We start from the raw sequence: 20,854 nt of genomic DNA on the forward strand, positions 1-20,854 counted from the left end.
TTGCGGACGGCGCCGCACTACAAGGCTCGAGTATTAGATGCTCCGCATCTAAAACGTGTACGAAAAAAAGAGCCTCGAGCACGGCCGCGTCACCATTCCGCGGTAAAGTCCTCGGTGGCGGAAAACGCTACTGGCTTGAAGATGACGAAGTGGCGCCTTCGCTATAGCGTCGTGCTGTGACACGAATGGGCCTGCTCTGTTGCCTATTCGATGGCTCACTGTCTGACATCCGCTTATCGTCGGCACAATAAGCGCTTGTTTCTCTACTCACGAAGTCCTCCGCCATCCCAGCCGCCTTTCGTCCCATGAGTGTTCATTCACCTCCCCCTCGCACAAGCGAATACTCGATATATATCTGCTCTCTGCATTTGTCCAGCGACTCGTGGTGGCTTTGTATAATGACCCTACTTCTCTTTTTTATTCCTGTACGTGTATTAGTCCTCCATCTTCTCGCGCCCCTCCCCCCCTTTTTCTCGTGCCCCTCTTCCTTGCCCTCCGGTGACGCGGGCCAGCAAGTCTACGCACACGATTAAAGGAATTTCCTTTCTGTCTATCCTCGCATGTCACCCGAGGGTTCATATTGTTGTGCAAACAAAATGTATGATAGAGTTAAAAGGAGACTGACTATGAAAAAGAATTAATACAAAAAAGATGTCCTGACTCCCCTGACGAAAGCCTTAATTGTTCACAATTAAAGTGAGGACGAATGAAGCGATGTTTATGAGGGCTTTAAATTGTGAGGAAACAGCGGGTGCAGATAAAAGGGAGCTATATAGGACACCATCATTTTGGGTAAATGCTGTCATTTGAATCAGGATAGATTCTAATTAAGTGATGCCATGAACACAGCTTATTTTTATTTCTCCAAGATCCCGTGGTTATCAATCAATTTGATCGCTCAAGTTGTCAGTGTGCTGTGCCAAGGCATTCGAAGAGACTTTTTTCTTGTAGACGTCATTGGCATGCTGTTTCTGTTGAAAATTTCCCCGTCTCGACAATATATACACAATCACATGCTAGCCCTTACACGGGATCCGGTAAGTGACACCGAAAAACTTTCCATTTGGTAGCCTCTGTTTTACATTATACCCAACTGATGATGTAGTGTCTGTGTAAGAATATAAGCTACTTGGATGGGGTAATGGCGTAGAATGCGGGCAAAGCCCTCGCTCACATCAGGCACATATGATATAGCGTCACATTTTCATAAGAACACCCGGTCACGTATTTGTGGCTGAGACAGCTGGCGTTCCACTTAGTTCAACAAAGAGTTCGGGTAGCACGTGCACTGAGAGATCTCTGTGCACTTGCTATAGGTACGCTGTCCTGCTACTCGACATTGTGCAGATTCAGTTGGTTCTGGCAACAAGTGAGACAATCGGCGATTTCTAGTTTGTCAGGTGCACCGAGTCATAATGCAGGTACCTGCTGGTACCCGCCTCAATTTTATCTTTTTACTTCCGAACCAGACGGGCCTCGACTTAAAAATTGAAGTTATTAATATTTTATCGATTATTTCTATGAACAGCTATTTCTCATTTCCTGCAATAGAAGAAACGAGAAGCGGTGAGCATGCAGCATGTCTTAAATATTGCTTAATCTGTAATTATTACTGAACTTGCATGCCTCATGCAGTGATGAATGTATATACACACATGCATACAAGTTACTTGCGTAGTGAAAGAGGTGAAGGGGTTCCACCCCCCCCCCCTCAATAATTTACAGATATTTGTTATGCTGAATCTGTGTGTACAGCATGTAACAAGTCAAATCAAATCTTTCTTTACCCCCCATAGCTTACAGATGGAGGACCACGAAAAAAATCTACCAAGAGGCCATACACTACATCCAAATATACGTAACAATGGCGACAGTTGAAAGTTACATCCATAGGGCTAACAAATAAATTAAGTATAGTAGGTATCAATCAGCAGGTGACACGAGCAATTGGGCCTGTTAAAGCATTCTCTAATTACCTTTCAAGATGCTGTAGAGTGCTAATATGCAAAACAAAACATGTTGTGGCCCCTTCAATACATTACAACATGCAAATAGAGCAATCAGAAATATCACCTTTTCTTAGTGTGTCTTTATGTCGGCAGTCATTGTTGTTTTTGCAAGAAAGTTGCACTGTGCTGCACAAGATGAGCAGTGTAGCAAGAACAAGATTGAACCAATGCATGGCTAGACAGTTCTACTGTGGAGCCATGCATTATCGTGAAGGACAATGCTTGATGATAACGTTCCTCTTCACCTGTTCTCATTTGTTCATCGCACACTTTCAAGAGCCCCGCTACAGACGGCTGCAGCGGTGGTGGTGATCATGCCACGTTTCCTGAATTCGACCGAAAGAACATCATGTCTATCTGGGAACAAAGTAGCAATAAAAATAGACCATAATGCATACACTGTTTCGATTGGTCTTTTGTTTCTTCAGTATCGAAATGAACCCATTTTCTCTTTGAGACGATTGTGTTCTAGAAGTCTTCGCCATCTTGACAGCACAGCGAAAAACATTAAGGCAGCACTCATTCTGTGTGTTTTGTGATAGTCAGCCAGGAACATGCTTGCTCAGTTAACAATACTGAAGTTTTTACACTGATATAAAAAGCTAATTATAAAATTTCTGAACACTACTCAATCATTAATGAATATCAGTTGCATTGTACCCATCAAGCAAACAGAAATCAAATGACAGCATGCGCACGTCTTCTTTGAAGGGAGACTCCCTTAACGCATGTTTAAGTGCTGACTGAGTACTCGGAATTGACAATAATAATCTCATGCAATAATGATCTCAGGCTTACTAGAGACACCACACAACACATCTGAACACACTGGATTTTCAGTGTAGTATTCATTTCTAGACCTATCAGACCTTGAAAAAGATTGGCCTCATACATGATCAAATGAGGCAATACTAGCGCAATAGAAAAAACGAAAAGTTTATCACTAGCTGAACGTAGCACTTTGCAGTGTGAAAGCAAACTGAGAGTACAGAAAAAAAAAACAAATGATGCACAAGTATAATGAATTGGGCTACTTCACCTGCGTTACAATAACATTTCAAGGTTGTGTTTTGTGATCTCACTAAACCTACTACACTTGTAAAGGTCATTTTTTTTAACATGCTCTTCATTGCAACCTAGGATTACATCGGCACAACTAGTAATACATCGAGAAACAATCGTATGCTACATGCTCAACATATGCGCTGAGCATTTTAAACAGTCATGGGCACGTTACCAGTAAAAAGCAACTGTGTTTCAGTTACAGTTACCCAAGTAAAAAAAGTAGCTCTGTTACAGTTACAGTTACCAAGTTTCCAAAAGTAACCTGTAACAGTTACTCTGAAAAGTGTTGGCATTACTTTTCCGTTACTGTACTAAATATGTAATACATCACAAACCAGATAATAGAATTTATTTAATGAAAACATACAAAGCCATGCGCTGGTAGTCAGAATTGCACATGGTAAATTTCTAGACGAAGGAAACCTAAACGATGGCTCTACACAAGCCTTTTTTGTGTACGTCTCATTTTGCTGCACCAATTTATTTCTTCATGCACCATTGATGAAAATTGACTTAATGTGCAATTAATAATAATAAACGTCCTTGGACACTAGAAGTTGAAAGCGTAGTTGGTGCACTGGAACGACAGCATTATCCTAGGGCGTTTATTAGCGATACCCAGAAGCGCAGCGAAGAGGAATGGGGAATGCGTCACGAGTGAAGACAACGTTCTATGTGTTTATTTCTCTGTTCAAGGTGTATCAGACCCTGTTCGGAGTGCTCTACGTCCCCTGGGCCCTAAGCTCTTTTTGGAACTTGTGTTCGTGAATATCTACAAGCATGGTGTGGGGATCGCAACGTGACCTAACATCGTAGGAATGGGCAGGAAAGGATCAACAAATCTGATATTGCTAAAGGAACTCATGCAGCCCGTTCTAAGATGGAGTTTGTAGGAACACTGCTGGACAACTGGACATAGCTTTGGCCAAAGCAATGCGATGAGTTTAGCACGTGAACAAAGTTGGGGAGAGGAAGGAGAGAGAAAACTGCGAGTCAGAGTCAACCTTTTACAATCAGTTGCAAAGAGGTCTTGAAGAATGATTTGCTAATTCACGGTATTTGTGGCTCTCAATCGTATTTCGCTCTGCTGCTTTCTTGCCGCCTGTCAAACAAGATCAGCTCAGAGCCTCGGACGTAGGAGACTAAACTTTGCGTCCTAATAATTCGCCGGTACACCAAAAGCAGAGCTAGCAGCTCAAGTGACCAAAAGGATATATACGTGGAAAAAAAATAGGTGTGAACTTATTCTTAGTGACCTCCACTCCAAAGCTGCGAGGGGAGCTTTGTTGTGGAAAGGTGAAAGGTGGAGAGTAAATGGTAAAGTATACCTGTAACGCCACTTCCTGTTAGAGTTATTGCATAAAAAGTAACAGTGTTACAGTTAGAAGTTCCTGTAATATAAATGTACCTAGTTACACTTAAAATTTACTGAAAAAAGCAACTAGTTACCGATAACACGTTACTAGTAACTAGTTACTGCCTAAGACTGATTTTTAGTCAGTTGCCAGGTATTTCAGCTATGTTTCTCCAGCGAAGTCCCAGCAAACACGATGCTCATTACCCCTGTGGTGCGACATTCCCTGAATGATGGTGGTGGTGTTCCATGGTACTGAGCCACAAAAGAAACGTTCTAGTCTGACTGTCTTACACCAGCACCTGAATTTAGCAATGAGAACTCAGGCAAAAATTCTAATGACGACAATATTATAAATTAAAGCTCTGATAGCACCATTATTTCGAGCAGACCTGAGATATTTGCAGCTGTTCAAGCTCTGAAGCTTTGCCCCTATGTTTGTCAATATGTATGTTTTTGTGCCTTCATTTTGTCTTTGTGATGTTCGCTGCCATGAGTGGTCATTAGTAAGCATGCTAACCTTCAAATTATGGACTTCAATGAGCTGCAATGTCAGGAGCATGGCAGAATCCTGTCTGGTGGGGAAGGTACATTCTAAACAAAAAGAGACACTGAACAGTCTGATTACAATGCGTATGTGACACACATTCTAGCCAAAAAGATGCGCCATCAACTTGTGACAGTAAAGGACCATTTGCCCAGGAAGCGTCTCTCCAGTGTTGTTTATGGGATACCTTGCGCAGACTGTCATCACAAGAATGATTGGGACAGCACAAGAATAGTTGCTACAGAAAAAAGGACAGCATCATGGCTACATCTGGAATGATTTGTCATACAAACGAATTTTAACATAACTAGTCATAATACAAACATTAACATAATTATTCATAACAAAAATCTTAACCTGATCTACGCATGCTCTTTGCAACGATCACTAAATTTTATTTTGAGATGCAAAACCCTAACAATTATTATTACTGAGCCCATGGGTACAAACTTGCAGTCTCAAATTGCTACAGCCATAACTGGTCTTTTTCTTCACTATTTGACACTTCACATAGATACGAGACATCATTCTCAGGCAGAAACAAACACTGACAGGCTACATCACTGCTCCTACAAAGACAGTGGTTGTGAGCAGCTGGTGGATGATGACACTCTACTATGTGTGATACATCGAACATGACTGGTGTGATCAGCAACCTCTGACAATGAAAATATATGTCACCTAAAACCACATAAATTCTGCGAACAAACCAATGTGAGCCATCTACCATTTTGACATAAGAAGAACAAGTCTTCTTTAGCGCTGAATAGTCAGACGTGTGTATGACTATGGTGTCGACCTGAGCCCGAAAGTACTTCAGCATCTCTAGTATGTGGCCGAATTCAGAAATTAATGGAGTCTTTATGTACTCTGGAAGAGTGAATGTTGAATGTGCTATACCTAGAGGGCAAGTTTGAAAACATTTCTTGTGTCTGACAACAATATCTTCCTTGGCTGCAGCTAGATGGGGAGGAAGGTCCACATGCTTGTCTAGTTTAATGAAGGTGTTATGCATAATGCATCTCTCAGCAATTTGTATTGGCACATGCTTGGCAGCTGACACAAGCCGAAGGGCATGCCAAATCCCGTCCTCAAAAAGAAATGTGATGTAGCTCACAGTGGACCAAACATGCGTGTCGCTTTTGAGAGGTGCAATAACTGGTGCACATTAAATGTCATCGCTGCATCACCGTACAATTTGGCCATCTGCTGAACAAATGTTAGCAACAACCATTCTGCACAACAAACATCTGTTTCAGCAACAGTGTGTTTGTTCAATAAAAATACAGCCTTGACAAGGAGTGCGAATTGGACCTTATAATTCCGTAGCAACAAGTCCAACAAGCATGGGACACTGTAAAACAGCATCCAGTTACTCCACTCAGTGGCTTTCCAGTATGCACGCTCTGACAGTGGTCTCCCTGTTGGAGAAAAGGTAATCGATGGCCTTATGGCACGCAGCCTGACATCTAAAAGTCTTATGCACCATCCCAGGTAGAATACCGAGTTAGTGGCTCGGTCTTATGCACCGCCCAGGTAGAATACCGAGTCAGCTGCCTTTACCCCTTCCAGAACACAATGCATATAGTCTGGAGGCAGTCCCCAGACAAGGTCGAGGCTTCGAAGCTTCACCAATGGTGATGGCTCCTTGAATCCTTCAACTGCCACCTCTTGTTCCTGGGCCTTCCTCATTGCTTCTATCACCCAGCCATGGCTTCGATCAGGCGCTAAATGACCGCAATGGAGGTACTTCACTGAACCTGTCACAGAACAGCACACGTAAGAGTATGAATAACTTTCACAAATACACATGTGGTTAATTATATAACTTAAAGGAGTACTGACACGATTTTGAGACATCACAAAAGGGACATTTCTCATTTTCTTGGTATGCAGCGTCAACGCTGTCTATACACCGGAATCAAGGAACATGTATAAAATAATTTGATTTCAATTTGAAGTTTTCGTCCATAAGCATCTGCAAGCCAGCCCCACTGCTATGGACATTATCCCCACAAGTCAAGACAGTTTTTCTAAGTTTGTGAGTTCTGTGTCCTGCATGTAGCCTATATCGTAGAAATCACTGTCAGGGTCACTGTAAGCAATTCACTAATCGTTGTTTATGTACACCAGGTGCATATGATGAATTAACCGCTAGTATGTCACGAGTTTCTGTATTCCCGTGGAATCGCACTTCTATGAAACGTCAGAATAGCTGCCTTCTCAATATCGAAACTGAAAGTGTCTTTTTTTAAGGTAGCGATAATTCAAATACATATGTTGCAATTACAGGCACTACTATACCCGTTATAGGTTTCTCGAAATCATTATTTTTATTTAGAGCAACAATCCAAATATTTTAAAAAACTTCGGCAGTACTACTTTAGGTTCTGCCCATGTTAAAAGCACACGGAACCACTTTAATAGTTTTGCATGAAAGGAATTTACTAGAGAGGCCTGTGGGAACAGCAACGTTTTATTTGCTTGCACAAAACCTGTACCACGGAGTAACGTTTGGGCTAGTCGGTTCTTTGCAGTAATAATAAGACCTTATTTTCAAACATTTTCCATTCTGAGAAACAAACATGCATCTACAGTTTTGCATCACCACTGTCTATTATTTACTAGCAAAATGGAACTGTGATTTGACTCGCTGCTTTTATGTGCACTCACAGCGAGATTCGTGCAAAAGGGCTTTGCAAAGCTTTAACAAAATACTGCAAATTGACCTCACCATCTTTTTGCGCTGGTTGTGAGATTATGCAATATTTTCCAAGTTATCCAATAAATCGAGGTATGCAAAATCATTGCACAAGGTGCACGTATTTTTTATCACCTTGAGCATGCTGAAAGCTATGATGGTGGGGTGAAGCATGGCCCGAAAGTTATGCTGTTGCACATCAAGACTTCAAACTTTTTTAATCCTTTTTTAAATCTTTGACTATATCAGCTGCTGCTTGTGGTTCCCACATGCACAATACAAGCTTGTAGGAACATCTCATGGGCACTTACAGAGATTCATTCATTAATCATTTCAAAACACATAAAAGCTACAAAAAACTCACCATCAACACAAGTTCCTTTTTCAAGTCACCAGCTGCACGCGTAATATCCATCAAATTGCTTCATGTTGAGTATTGATGCCCTGGCTGGAGAGTCAACACAACAAAGAACCACATGAACATTTCACTTGATCACATTTTCAGCATGTGATCATACAAGAGTGCCAATGTCTCTCACTTCCTCAACAAACCGCCTCATGAAGATGCGCATTGGTGGATGTTCCTTCGCGAACCAAAGTGCTGAAGCGCAATATTCTTGCACCTATATTCGAAGGGAAGCTCATTGATCATTACTTGAATGGGCCAAATTGAGCTCTTTAAAGGATCAAACACTGGCGCACCGTCGGTATTGATGGTTAGCGTTAGTTCGCTCCATGCCATGTTCATTTGCCTTCAAATGCTTCTAGGTCGCCATCTGTGATGTCAGAGTACATCCCCAGTTCTCGACTAGCAGACAACTCTTGCAAGCTTCTAAAAAGGAGCCACTGACGTACTTGATCATATGTCAGTTCTTGTTTTAAGTCAAACATGACAAAGAAACTTCCAGCTGCTACGAGTTCCTTAGTTGTCCGTTGCACATTACATCCACCACAGGAGACTTGACTTTGTGCTGGCATCTCTTGGGAGATGCCAAGGTAGTCATGGCAGTGCCGGCAATATAAATGAATCCTTAGCGCCTCCTTCTTGTCCTTCCAAAGTTTGCGAAGCAAGTAGGTTGTCGATGGCACAACAGCCTCACCAAACAGGGTGTTAAGAAGGATAAGCAAGTCTCTCACCTGTGCCCACGTCCATTCGGCCGTCACAATATACGCCATAACTAGAAGCAGAGCTTGAGCTTTGGTTGTCTTCTGGTGCGGAAGTGTTTCATCCGAGAGCTTGATGAAGTTTTAGGCGAACCTTGTTTATCACTTTCACTTCCATTGGCATCATTATTTGCACAGTTGTCACCTGTCTTCCTGATCCATTGTTTCACTGTCAGAGGTGTTCTCACCAATGCTAGCAGCACTCGCAGACAAATGGTCCGTAACATCAAGGTCACAGCTAGCGGACACTCCGTCTATGCTGCTGCTGCTGCTCTGAGCGCATTCTTGAGCAGCACACTGAAATGAAGCTGCGTCCACAGAGTCTCCGCGGTCCGAAGAACCATTTCTGCCACTTTGGTGGCAGAAGATTCTGCCACTACTGGCAGAATCTCAAGATTCTGCCACTACTGGCAGAATCTTGACATGTGTCATCCTGGAGGTGTGATGAGCTCTGCAAATAAAACAAATATGTAGTGTAAGGTTATGACAAAAACAACTAATATTCTATATCTTTATTTGCAGTTACTACATTTATTATTTCTAATAGTACATACACAGTGTTTTTTACCAAATACATATTTTTTGAAATTTCTGTGGCACTCAGACTGCGGTTATTTTATTTATTTATTTATTTTATTTATTCATCATATACTGCGAACCATTTAAGGTCCAAGCAGGAAAGGTACAGAAAGTTCAAAGGTAAAATAAAAGTACAACAAAGTTACAACAAAATTGATACTGGTATACACGAAATGTAAGAAAAACATAGCAATCACCATCAAATTATACTCGTTTTCAGAGGGCTGAGTACACCCACTGCAACACAATCAATAAGCAAAGCACCACACTCTTAGGCACACAACAAATTGTTAAATCAAACAAGTATTGTGAAAGCCAGGAAACACCAGGCGCATTTTATGGTGAAAAGGAAAGAAGAGTAGAGTTTCGGGGCAACAAATTCCACTCAGAGATTGATTTCGGGAAAAAAGAGTGTTTGTATAAATTAGTTCTTGCGAAAATTGGCTTGATGCTACAGCTGTGTTTGTGACGGGAAGGCCTGGAAAAATCCTTTACCATGTAGTTTTCTGGCTTTATTTCGAGTTTAGAAAAATATATTAGACGGAGTAAGTTAAGTCGAGCAGCTCGTCGTCTGTCCTCAAGAGGTTCAAGATTTGCCAACTGCAACATCGCAGAGGGGGAATCGCGGCGTCTATACCTACTGTAAATAAAACGGGCTGCCAGGCGCTGAATTTTTTCTATCTTTTGTATATTGTTTTTTGTGTGAGGGTCCCATACTACGGAGGCGTACTCCAAGGAAGGCCTTACCATTGTTTTGTAAGCTTTCAGCAATAAGGAACTGGGGGCATTAGCTAATCGGTGCTTTAGAAACTCTAGTTTTTTACGTGCGGAAGAGCATGTATTTACTATATGGGTTGTCCAGTTGAGGCTTGAGGTAATTGTAACACCCAAGTATTTATATTCTTCGACTTGTGTAATCTGTGACCCTTTTATATCATATTTAAAGTGAAACTTGTTGATTTTGTTGGTGATACACAAGTGAGCCGTTTTTTTCAAGATTAATTACCATGTTCCACTCGGAACACCACGTTTCCGAGTTACCGATGTTTCTGTTTAAAACTTGTTGATCTGCCGTTGAGTTTATGACTGAAAAGAATGCAGTCGTCTGCGAACAGTTTAACTGATACGCTGGTATCTATTGCTTGAGCCAAGTCATTAATATAAATGGTAAATAAAACAGAACCGAGTATGGACCCCTGCGGTACTCCGGAAAAAACGTCTAAGAAACGCGAGCGCGAACCCTCAATCTCTACGTATTGTTTACGGTTTAGTAGGTAAGATGTGACCCAATTTGTTATATCTGAAAGAACGCCAATTGACTTCAGTTTAATTATTAATTTTTTATGGGGAACTTTGTCGAACGCCTTCGAGAGGTCAAAAAAGATCACGCCAACCTGGCTACCAGCATCTAGAACCTTCGCAAATTCATTAATTGTAGTTAATAACTGCGTAGTAGTAGAAAGACCTCGTCGGAAACCGTGTTGGTGCTCAGTGAGAATATTTTGGGATTGAAGAAAGTTATTGAGGTATTTTGCGATAATATGTTCCAGCAGTTTACAACAATGACAGGTGAGAGAGATCGGCCGATAGTTACAAAAATTGAAACGGTTACCCTTCTTATACACAGGAGTCACACGTGCAATACGCCAATCATCAGGTATCGCACCAGACGAAACAAATTTCTGCAAAATGACTACAAGGAACCTGGCTAACAAGTGTGATTTCACACATGAACTCTGTGTCAAGGTGGAAACACTTATCTGCAGGTGAAATGACATTCACACGACCAATCAACAAAGCTTATTAGTTTGATTTTTTCCATTGACTTGAGGGCACTTGTTTATATTATAAAGTTGTAGTGCAGGCAAATTTGTGGCATATCCACGTTTAGAAATTGCGAAAGTTGCATGAAATTAGTGAAACAATCAACATTTTGAAAGCGATGTCGAAACTGATGGCACCTGATGTGCAGGAAATGTCTGGCTGCGATAATTGCGAGGTAATATGAAGCGCGTCCGGGCAGCAATTAACAGTCATAACAGGCACTCACCAGGGCAGTACTGAAACACTTGGCTCTCTTGGCAGCATTTGCCAAAGTTCACCTCAGAACCTGGACGCTCGACCCATGCTCCAGATATTGCCTGTAACGTCGCCACGGCTTCTCGGGCATCGGGAAATAAGCTAAAAGGCTCTATTTCAGGACCTTGAAAGCTGTCCACGGCCGCTTTTTGGACATACAGCAACACAATCCCGATGATCGATGCTGTAGGAAATCACAACTGGACATAAGAATGAAGAAAAGATTCGCTACCTCAGTGTCGCGAGCACCCCTTGCACTGTTACGCAGACTAATACAATTGGGTGTCTGTAGCCAATGCTAAGAGTGCGTTAGCATAATTTGGTGTCACCGCTTGCCAAAAGTTGGAAAAAACTCGGCGGTGATGCTGCTGCAGGTCAAGCAAACACTTTGGAGCAATTACCAGGAGGCAACGTTTGTGCAAACGGCGACAATTAATGTTTCACCAATTCACGCAAAACTGTTTTCGCAGCAGCCAGCTTCCTCACGGAATCGAATATTTTGTGACTTCGAACAATTGAACATTGCCCCACCGCGGCGGTCTAGTGGCTAAGGTATTTGTCTGCTGACCCGCAGGTCGTGATCTCGAATCCCGGCTGCGGCGGCTGTGGCGGCTGCATTTTCGATGGAGGCAGAAATGTTGTTGGTTCGTGTCCTGAGATTTGTGTGTACGTTAAAGAACCCCAGGTGGTCAAAATTTCCGGAGCCCTCCACTACGGTGTCTCTCATAATCATATGGTGGTTTTGGGACGTTAAACACCACACATCAAATCAACTATTCAACATTTTGAGATCTTAAAATAGCTGCAAGTAACCTGTAATAGACAATGCAACAGTGGTGTAGGCAGGAACTTTTAGTTTCGTTGGGGGCACGTCCTTTATCTGAAATGGGTGCCGGGTAGCAAGTGTGATCGAGTGTCAGTGCTTTAATTGTATTCCATGGCAGAAAGAAATTTGGGAGGGGGAGGGGGGTGGGGCACGGGCTCGATGTGCTTTTTCCAGCGATGCCACTTCAATGCAATAATTCTGCGAAACATGAGAAAGAATGCAATGCATTCTAAATTTCTTTTAGTAGGATTTTGTTTAACACAAGCACATCCCCTGCTGTTTCATGCCCTGTGCAAAGGTGTGAAAATTTTAACAGTGAAGTGAGGTTAAAACCCTCGATCCATCTCTCGTGTCAAAGCCTCCTAGATTTTAGGAGGCGTTGCCCGTGTGCTAGCGGAAAGCGAATGTTTCATGTTAATTGGCAGAACACATGACGTTTCTGTAATAGGCTTAGCTAATAGCATGAAGACAGCTAGCACTACGTATACGTTTCCTAAGCTCGGGGTAAAAGGAGTTGATATTGAAATTTCTCTCAGCGTAGAGTGCTATAGTTCTCCCTTAGATGGTTCCCCGTTGAAAGCACATTTAGTTATCAGCAGCGACAGCATGTTTTTACTGTTTCTTAATTGTGGGGTACACAAATGTCCGTGCCCTCAATATATAGGTAAAAAGGAGTAGTGGTGGCATGTTTTTGCTGCTAAGCAAGTGGCGTTACACAAAGTGCCATGATCTATGGACAATAGCAAACATATTTCTAAAGCTCACTTCGCTATGTATAATTATATATAGCAGCTTTTCTACAGTTACTTTCGGCTTCGGAGTCTGCGGAAACAAACCGTAATAGTTCGAAGCAAACGTAGGGCAAATTTTGTGTTAGTTGTGTTAAATTCATGGTGACCTGAGACTTCGCAGAAATTTTCCGTGTTTGTGAGGTCTCTGGCCTTGACAGTAAGCTGAGAAACAACGTATCACTACACCATATCTGGGATAGCTGTACACTATATAAGGATGAAGGTTATATGCAGTTCTTTAGCTCTCAGCGCAAGGGCTGCTTTGCTTGTCGAGGGTTACAATGTTTGCCGTGGCCCTTTTGTGCGCATATACATGACTTCATCTACAATCATATTCTAGATTACCAAAAGAGAAGTTCCAGCTATCCATCTTCGCAATCATTGTTTAATTTCAACCAGGAATTCTCACATTTGTGACCGATGTATGTCAACGACGTGCATGCAGCCTGGATGTTATTTTTTTTAATGCTTTTGAAGTTGCATACTGAAACTTTGTGTGTGTTTTTAATTCGACAAGCATGTCAAACGAGGATCGCGGGCTCTGCATGGGGCAGTTGTCCCACTGGCGTCATTCTTCACATCAAAATATTGAAAAGAAGAAACATGACATGCGTTAGTGAGAATTAGGAGCCTGTCATTTACAGTCTTACTTGAAAGAAGAAAATTTCTATCAACAGAACAATGACATAAAAAATAATAAAACACTAAACACCGTCCTCACTAAGGTGGCCACCATATCTCTGCTATATCCAACGTCTGCAACATATGAGTGCATTCATGACTGATGGTACACGTGCGGGTTTTGTCGAGTTTACGCCTTTTTGTGTTTTTCTTCATTTGTTCCTCTTCTCGTTTTCCCCATCACTCGCAGTATGTATGCTCTCGTGCAATACCACATAGACTCTACAACTGCTATCTTGGAGTGCGGTGACATAGAATCATTTAAACTGAGAAATGTAGCGGACTTCGATACTCTTGCCACATATCGGGCTTATTGGTGCGGCGACAGTGATTGGTGGTTATTATGATGCGACACTGCATCACTTAGCTGGTAAGTTCATATATTGTTGGTTGGATTTTTGTTTGGCATGTGATGTACACAAACTTGATCTTTTGCTCTAACAGAGTCGTAGCATGAGCTTCAAGCATCAGTTACACAAAGCTTCCGAGGCTCAGAGGTACTTTGTCGAGGTACTGTTGCCGTTGACAGTCATTGCACAGCGATTCGTCTCGCGCATGTACTCACTTCAGTCAAAAGTGAGCCCGCAAAAAGTATTTGTGACACAGATTGCACAACTTATTGTGTCGTGCGCTTTGTGTTGGCCAAGACTTATGAGTCTTATTGTAGGCGACGAGTGCGGGAAAAGTGCACGTAATTTGTCCAGCCACGGTGGCAAATCCTCGTTGCGTAATAACAAAATTATAAGTAATGTCGAAGAATGCATGACAACCGCACTTAAAGTTGCGCGCGCACGCGCGCACACACACACACACACACACACACACACACACACACACACACAACTTTTGCGTGAGTGCTCTCGATTACAATCGCAGTTATGCCAACAAAGGTGGGGGAAAACCTCGGCGACTGATAACGATAGCATCACTGCTCCATTTTCCCTAAGTACTCGAACCATAGGATTCGCAACGCTTGCGCAAGTACCTAATCGTGCCCCCCCCCCCTTTTTTTTAAAGCTTGTTACTATTGCGAATGGCGCCTTGTCTAAGTTCGCAGCGGCAAACAGGCTGCCCAAGGTTCCCTGCTTCATCGCTGGTTAGAACGACAGCCCGACGGGCCTGGCTACATGACTCCTGGTGAAGAAATGGGCTTCGACATCACAGAGGCGACTGCTACCATCCTCGTCAACGTTTACCCATCCTCAAGACCACTGGCTCGCATCCCACTACGTTGTTTGTTTTTGGACTTTCTGCATTCAACGACAATGCATTTAAAATAAACACACACACACACACACACACACGCGCGCACACGCACACACACACACACACACACAAACACACACACACACACACACGCAACACACACACACACACGAACTCCAAAAACTCAAGTGGGGGAAATACACTGCTGCTGCATATCGACCTGCTCATTCCTGAGAAGCTAACTAGTTTATTTATTACAGTATCATGCTGTACTCACTAGGTTTTACCCATGTTATTTTTTTAACTAATTGGCTTTTTCAAATAAAAATAAAAATTTGGGAAGTTTCCCCTCTTCATTTATGTTAGATTGGCTTGAGCCCGTTATACCTCCTGGTGGTACGGGCTACCCCCCTTTTTCCTTTTAGTTATTTTTACATATAGGGGGCGGAAAAAGCACACACACACACACACACACACACACACACAAAGAAAAAGAAAACTTCGCCATCAATAGCCAGAATTATGCAGGATTGCTAGACATGATCGCTAGCACAGACACCCAATCATAATTGAGTACTTAAAGCATTAAAATGCACTTAACGTATTTAAATTGGCTATTGCCATCCTAAAGATGAACCAAGCTTTTTACTTAGCTAGGTCACGGTTGGATGCAGCAGCAAGTAGCTTGAGTACAGTGCACTGGTTATTCTGCCACACTTGGAACATCAGTGGGCCAAAAGCGTTCAGAAGTTCAAGTAACGAGACTGAAGCAGCTGAAAATTCAGAGCACAAAATAAAGGCAGCTATAATAACTTAGTTATTCTAAAACAGTGCACAAACGGGACAAGAAATAACCACACTACACAGGCGTTTTGAAATATGAGTACGTACCAAAAATCCCACTTAGCCATCGTCATGAAGTATAATACCTTTTGTTCACACTGCCTAAAAATATTGAGGAAAGTCATGACACAAATGGTGCATTGTCCGCTCCTTTAAAGATGTAGAGCTCATCAAAAATGTGGAAAGGAACATCGGACTGTCCATAGTGAAGCATGCGAACAAGTGCTTGGAATGTGTTGACAATGTCTGAAATGGCTTTATTCTGTGCAAAAAATTGTACATTGGGCTCATGAGCTGATATTTTAAAACCAGTTTGAGAGAATATGCAACAGAAACATTGCAAGAATGCTTGCCAGGACATTTGGCATGATACTGCACATGATGCGGTGGCACGTCTGTCATCAATGAAACCAAGGTTTTGAATTTATGCACCTGTTAAAATAGGAGGTGTGGTCTCACAGTCCTATAGGGGGTATGCACATAACGTCATCCGCCAGGAGTGATAGCGATGGGGTCGCTATTTTGACGGTTTGCGCACTCGCCGCACGCGACAAAAGCTCTCTGCACGCGATGGGTCCGAGATCTGTATTGCACAAATTACCAGACATCCGGAACACCTTCTGCACACCGACGCATGGACGGCATGGCCGTTGCATACTAACGCACCTCCGAGATGGTGCAGTCATTTTGTTGCCACCTTACGGATCAAGGCTCAGTGCATAAACCCTATAACACCTTATGACAGGTGTATAGGGAGATTGTTAGGAAATAGGTAACACAGTGGACTGCATACAATAGAAGTGTTTGAAGAGAGCACAAAATACATGGCAGTGTGAAATTGATGGGAAACGGTGTTGAGGTTGGTGGTCCGTTTTCCATTAGTGGCAACTCCAGACATGTGCACAGTTCTGTTAGTTGGATGATGGCACACCAGGACCCCTCTTCATTTTTTATGGTTGAGTCCGAAAGAAAGCAAGCTTCGCAATTACTGCAGTTAAAAACTACTAATAACATCCTGTGGGCTCTGCCTGGCTTCATTATCTAATGTCTTTATTTGTGCCTACCACTCCTTCGTGATGCGTTAGCTGTAACACAGTTCATGTACAAATTGCAGTTCCCTTTCTATTGCCAATATGAGGTAGAAAAATGGACAAAATTAAACTTCATTTCACGAAGCGCGCTCAAACATCGCACAAACTAGACATTTTTAAGCGGTGTAACATTCATTTACTTTCTCACGCCAGAAAAAAAAGTTCTTGCTTGCTCCAAGTACTCTAATCACATACAATTTCTTGCAATATAGAGACAAAGGAAGAAGTGGCGGTATTCCAGAAAAGTGAAAAGCGCCTCAGAAAGACTGCTAGTGGCACATTTATAAAGCGGGCAACAAACAGCAAGGAGAAGGTAAAGTTTCGTGATGCACATCTAGGCTTGATTGATGCAGTTTATCATTTGATGCAGTTTATCATCTAGCTGGTGCATGCGAGTGTTCATTCAACTCGACCACGCTGCGTGGTTACCCTGCTTTGCCTCTTTGAGGATCACACTTTCTGTCTAATGTGACCTGGTGTATTTTATAGCTACAGATCTGTTGCTCATTCATGAATAATGTAAAGAGAAATTAAATATAATCATATATTATTAAAAATTGTATTTTCATTAAACAAATGTTTCACGAGCTTACAGAACTACAAAGACCATATCATTGTTACCTTTTTCCCTTGAGGATTGCCGTGCTATGCACATTTTCGAAAAAAATTCCCCATGGTCAGATTACGATTATGAACTGGTTAGCGATTACTCATCTGTAGGTTTATATCCAATGATTCTGATGCCAGTTTGAGAATTGAAGGAATTGTGCCTTGACTCGCTGATAGTAGATACACCGGCTGTCACGCCCGTAGCCTTATTGCAGTGTGAAGACATGCCAGAAAACTGTGATTGTGAACCCATAAAAAACCAAACGGCTTTACACTGCGCACTCGTTTACACCAGTGTATGCTACAGTTGGTGGTCTTCCCTTTATATAATAAAGAATAAAAATTGGAATGTCCCTTTTGATTTTTCTGGTACAGACCTACAGCAGGTCGCGGGTTCAAATCCCAGCTGCGGCGGCTGCACTTCCGCTGAAGGCGGAAATGTTGTAGGCCCGTGTGCTTAAATTTGGGTGCACGTTTAAGAACCCCAGGTGCTTGAAATTTCCGGAGCCTCCACTACAGCATCTCTCATAATCATATGGTGGTTTTGGGACGTTAAACCCCACATATGCTCTGCTCTAAAAGTGTCCAAAAAGCTTGCCTTGCTGTCCTATACCTTCCATTTTGATATTGACATCTTTTTTTTTAAATTTCATCAGTGATGAGGTCGATTTTCATCTATTATTTGGATTTTTATTTGCATGTTCTGGAACCAAAGAAAAAAGCCAGGAAGGCTGTGCAGAAAAAGCACGAGGAAGACTTGCTGGCAGAATGTTGTGGAGAAGAACCTACAGTGCCAAAGGCAGAGTTTGATGCCGAGCAGAACAGCTTGCACAAAATCGAAGAAGAGTTAGCATTGCTGAAGAAAAGCAGCGATTCGGACATATGTGAAAACTGCAAGACAATGCACAAGAAGCTGGAGGAGCTAGAGGCGTTAAACAGGGACCTCCAGAAAAGCCCGACTCAAAAATTTTTTTCCATCGGTGAGTGTTCCTTCTGTTTTCTTCTACTCCATAAAGGCGAGCATGAGGCTGGCAAGTGGCTACGCATGATCACTTCTAGGAAAGATGCTCAAGTGGATAAAGGAAGTGATAAAGCGTTCCAGTGCTGCTTATTTTATATGCATGCTACAATATTAGCATTTTGCTTACGACATGTCTTTCTCATGATGCCAAGTAGAAAGACAAAGGGAGGAGGCATATAAAAGTTCAATAAGGGTTGCTGTGTAACTAACACAATAAGAGGGAGCTGTTTTTGTATGCTAACACTACCTTAAAGGGTTCTGAGACCAGCTGTTGGGCTTCGTAAAAAAACCTTCTCTGGATACAAAGTGTACTTCTATGAAAGGTCAGTCAAATGTGTTTATGCATCGCACTTTAGAATTCACAGGAAAAGCTCAATGTTACCCCATTTTCAAGCACACTCTTGGAACAAACTTACTTGCTTTGAAGCAGCCGGCACCTGCAGATTTTGTCATTTCGCTGAGTGCTGCTGTTCTATCATAGGTTACACAAATCGAGACTGTTTCTTTCAATTAATTTTGAATGTCACAGTAGCCTCAAACATAATGAAGCTTTTGTGGAGCGCTGAGTTGCAGTGCTCAAAGCATGTGTTTAACTGTCATGCTTCTATACCGTCTGACATAGCGGGCAATAAAAAAAAAAGCTCTTAACTGAGCACGTTCGTACATGCGAAACCACATGGAGCACATTGTACACATGTTATGAAGGTACCCAAAAAGTGGATTACAGAACTGAAGCAGTGGAGAGAAATGGGGCGTGTAACTGTTCCAGAAATGCTATACTAAGAAGTTAAGAGCACATAGGCATCTACTGGATTTCTGCTGACCATCTAAGCAGTTTTGCATAATAGGGATGCACAGGTGAATTGTTAGATATTTAACCCATTCAGAGAGCGTGCCTGGAATTGCCAAGTCGCAAAATTTACTGAGGCACTGTACGCCATTGTCACCGATCATGACGCTCCCAAAGTCGTCACCTGGCACCAAAGCCCACAAGGAAACAGTTCATGACAGTGCTTGATTGAAGGCGTTCCAAGCACCAGTCATCATTTTATCGCTACGAGCGGGTCAATGTTTAGTTCAACTGCTGAATGAGAATTTGTCATGAACGAAGCGAGAAGTACACGAGTCCTCAAGCTGCAAGAGATAACGCAGCCCAAAAACAATGAAGTATTTTTGTTCCTTCTTTTTTTTACCCCAACAACTATGTCAAAAGGGGTAGTCGTCACCAAGCAATGATGACAACACTCTTTAATTTATTTTTTACATTGATAAAATGAAGGTAGTCCCGACTGTCAACATCTTGGCGGTGGCGATGGCACTTGTAACTTTGCAGCAAGCAGCCGCTGATTCGGCGAAAAAAGCAAGAAAGAGGGTAGCCTCCATTTTGTGTGTTTTATAACCGAAAGCCCCATAAATAGCAGATTTCAAAGGCCATGCTTTTTGGGCCCACATGCCATCGTGGGCGAACATACAGGGAAAGGAATGCGAACATTGCAATGAGGCTGCCGAGTATCTGCACATTCATCTCTTTTTGGTGCCTTCGGCAATCGGCCCATTTGAAAACACCTATGCACGCTCGTTACAACCCACAGATCGCGCGTTAAAACGAGCCGGTACGCTCGCAAACGCTGCGCAGCTAACCAGATGAACGTAAAGCAACAGCACCACCTTTTTGTCACCTGCGCGCGGAGAGTGATCGGTATTTGACCGAACGCGGCTGAAAATGACCAGCATTTGTTAGGAAAATGCATTCTTGCAGTTTGCACGGCACAGCGTTTCATATATTGGATGTTTCGCTGTGCGGGAGTGTGATGTAACTGTGCATCAACACTATACTTTTGCATGGGAAATTCAAGGGGATTTCTTAACTGTTTGCTATAGCAAATAAATAGATATATTCAAGTTTGATATATCTGGGATCGACTGTAGCAAAAACAAGTCGTGTACACAGTTTTGTACGTAGTGCCTTAGGGGATTGAAACCTACGCAAAAATTTCCTATTTTAATTGTCTGAATTATTTTGGTAGAAGCGATGAGGCGAGAATACAGCTGTAACTCCACTCCTGCTTCATTTGCCAAATAAGGACTGTATGCACTTGATGAATGTTAACCATATGTTGTCATTTCAGAATGCAGAATTATACAGGTCAGTACACTGGACATCACTGTAAATACAATGTCCATGCCGCCGAGAAGTGGGAAGAAAGGCAAGTTATTTTTGCCAGTTGCATCCTTAGTACATCACTGTCTCATGTTTTGATGCGGTGGTTAAGGTAGTGGCTTCTTGT

The 20,854-nt window shown here is 42.3% G+C and overlaps 1 long non-coding RNA gene across 1 annotated transcript in view; it reads left to right on the top strand.

Moving 5' to 3' along the window:
- Positions 1-20,776, top strand: part of LOC142774451 (uncharacterized) — a 36,314-nt gene extending 15,538 nt beyond the window's left edge. The window contains exons 2-3 of the long non-coding RNA XR_012886405.1: positions 18,261-18,525; positions 20,696-20,776. This is a non-coding gene — a long non-coding RNA (uncharacterized LOC142774451). The remainder of the gene's footprint in view (positions 1-18,260; positions 18,526-20,695) is intronic.
- Positions 20,777-20,854: the final 78 nt, after the last annotated feature.

This window comes from Rhipicephalus microplus, chromosome 10 (assembly GCF_043290135.1).
Source record: "Rhipicephalus microplus isolate Deutch F79 chromosome 10, USDA_Rmic, whole genome shotgun sequence".
NCBI lineage: Eukaryota > Metazoa > Arthropoda > Arachnida > Ixodida > Ixodidae > Rhipicephalus > Rhipicephalus microplus.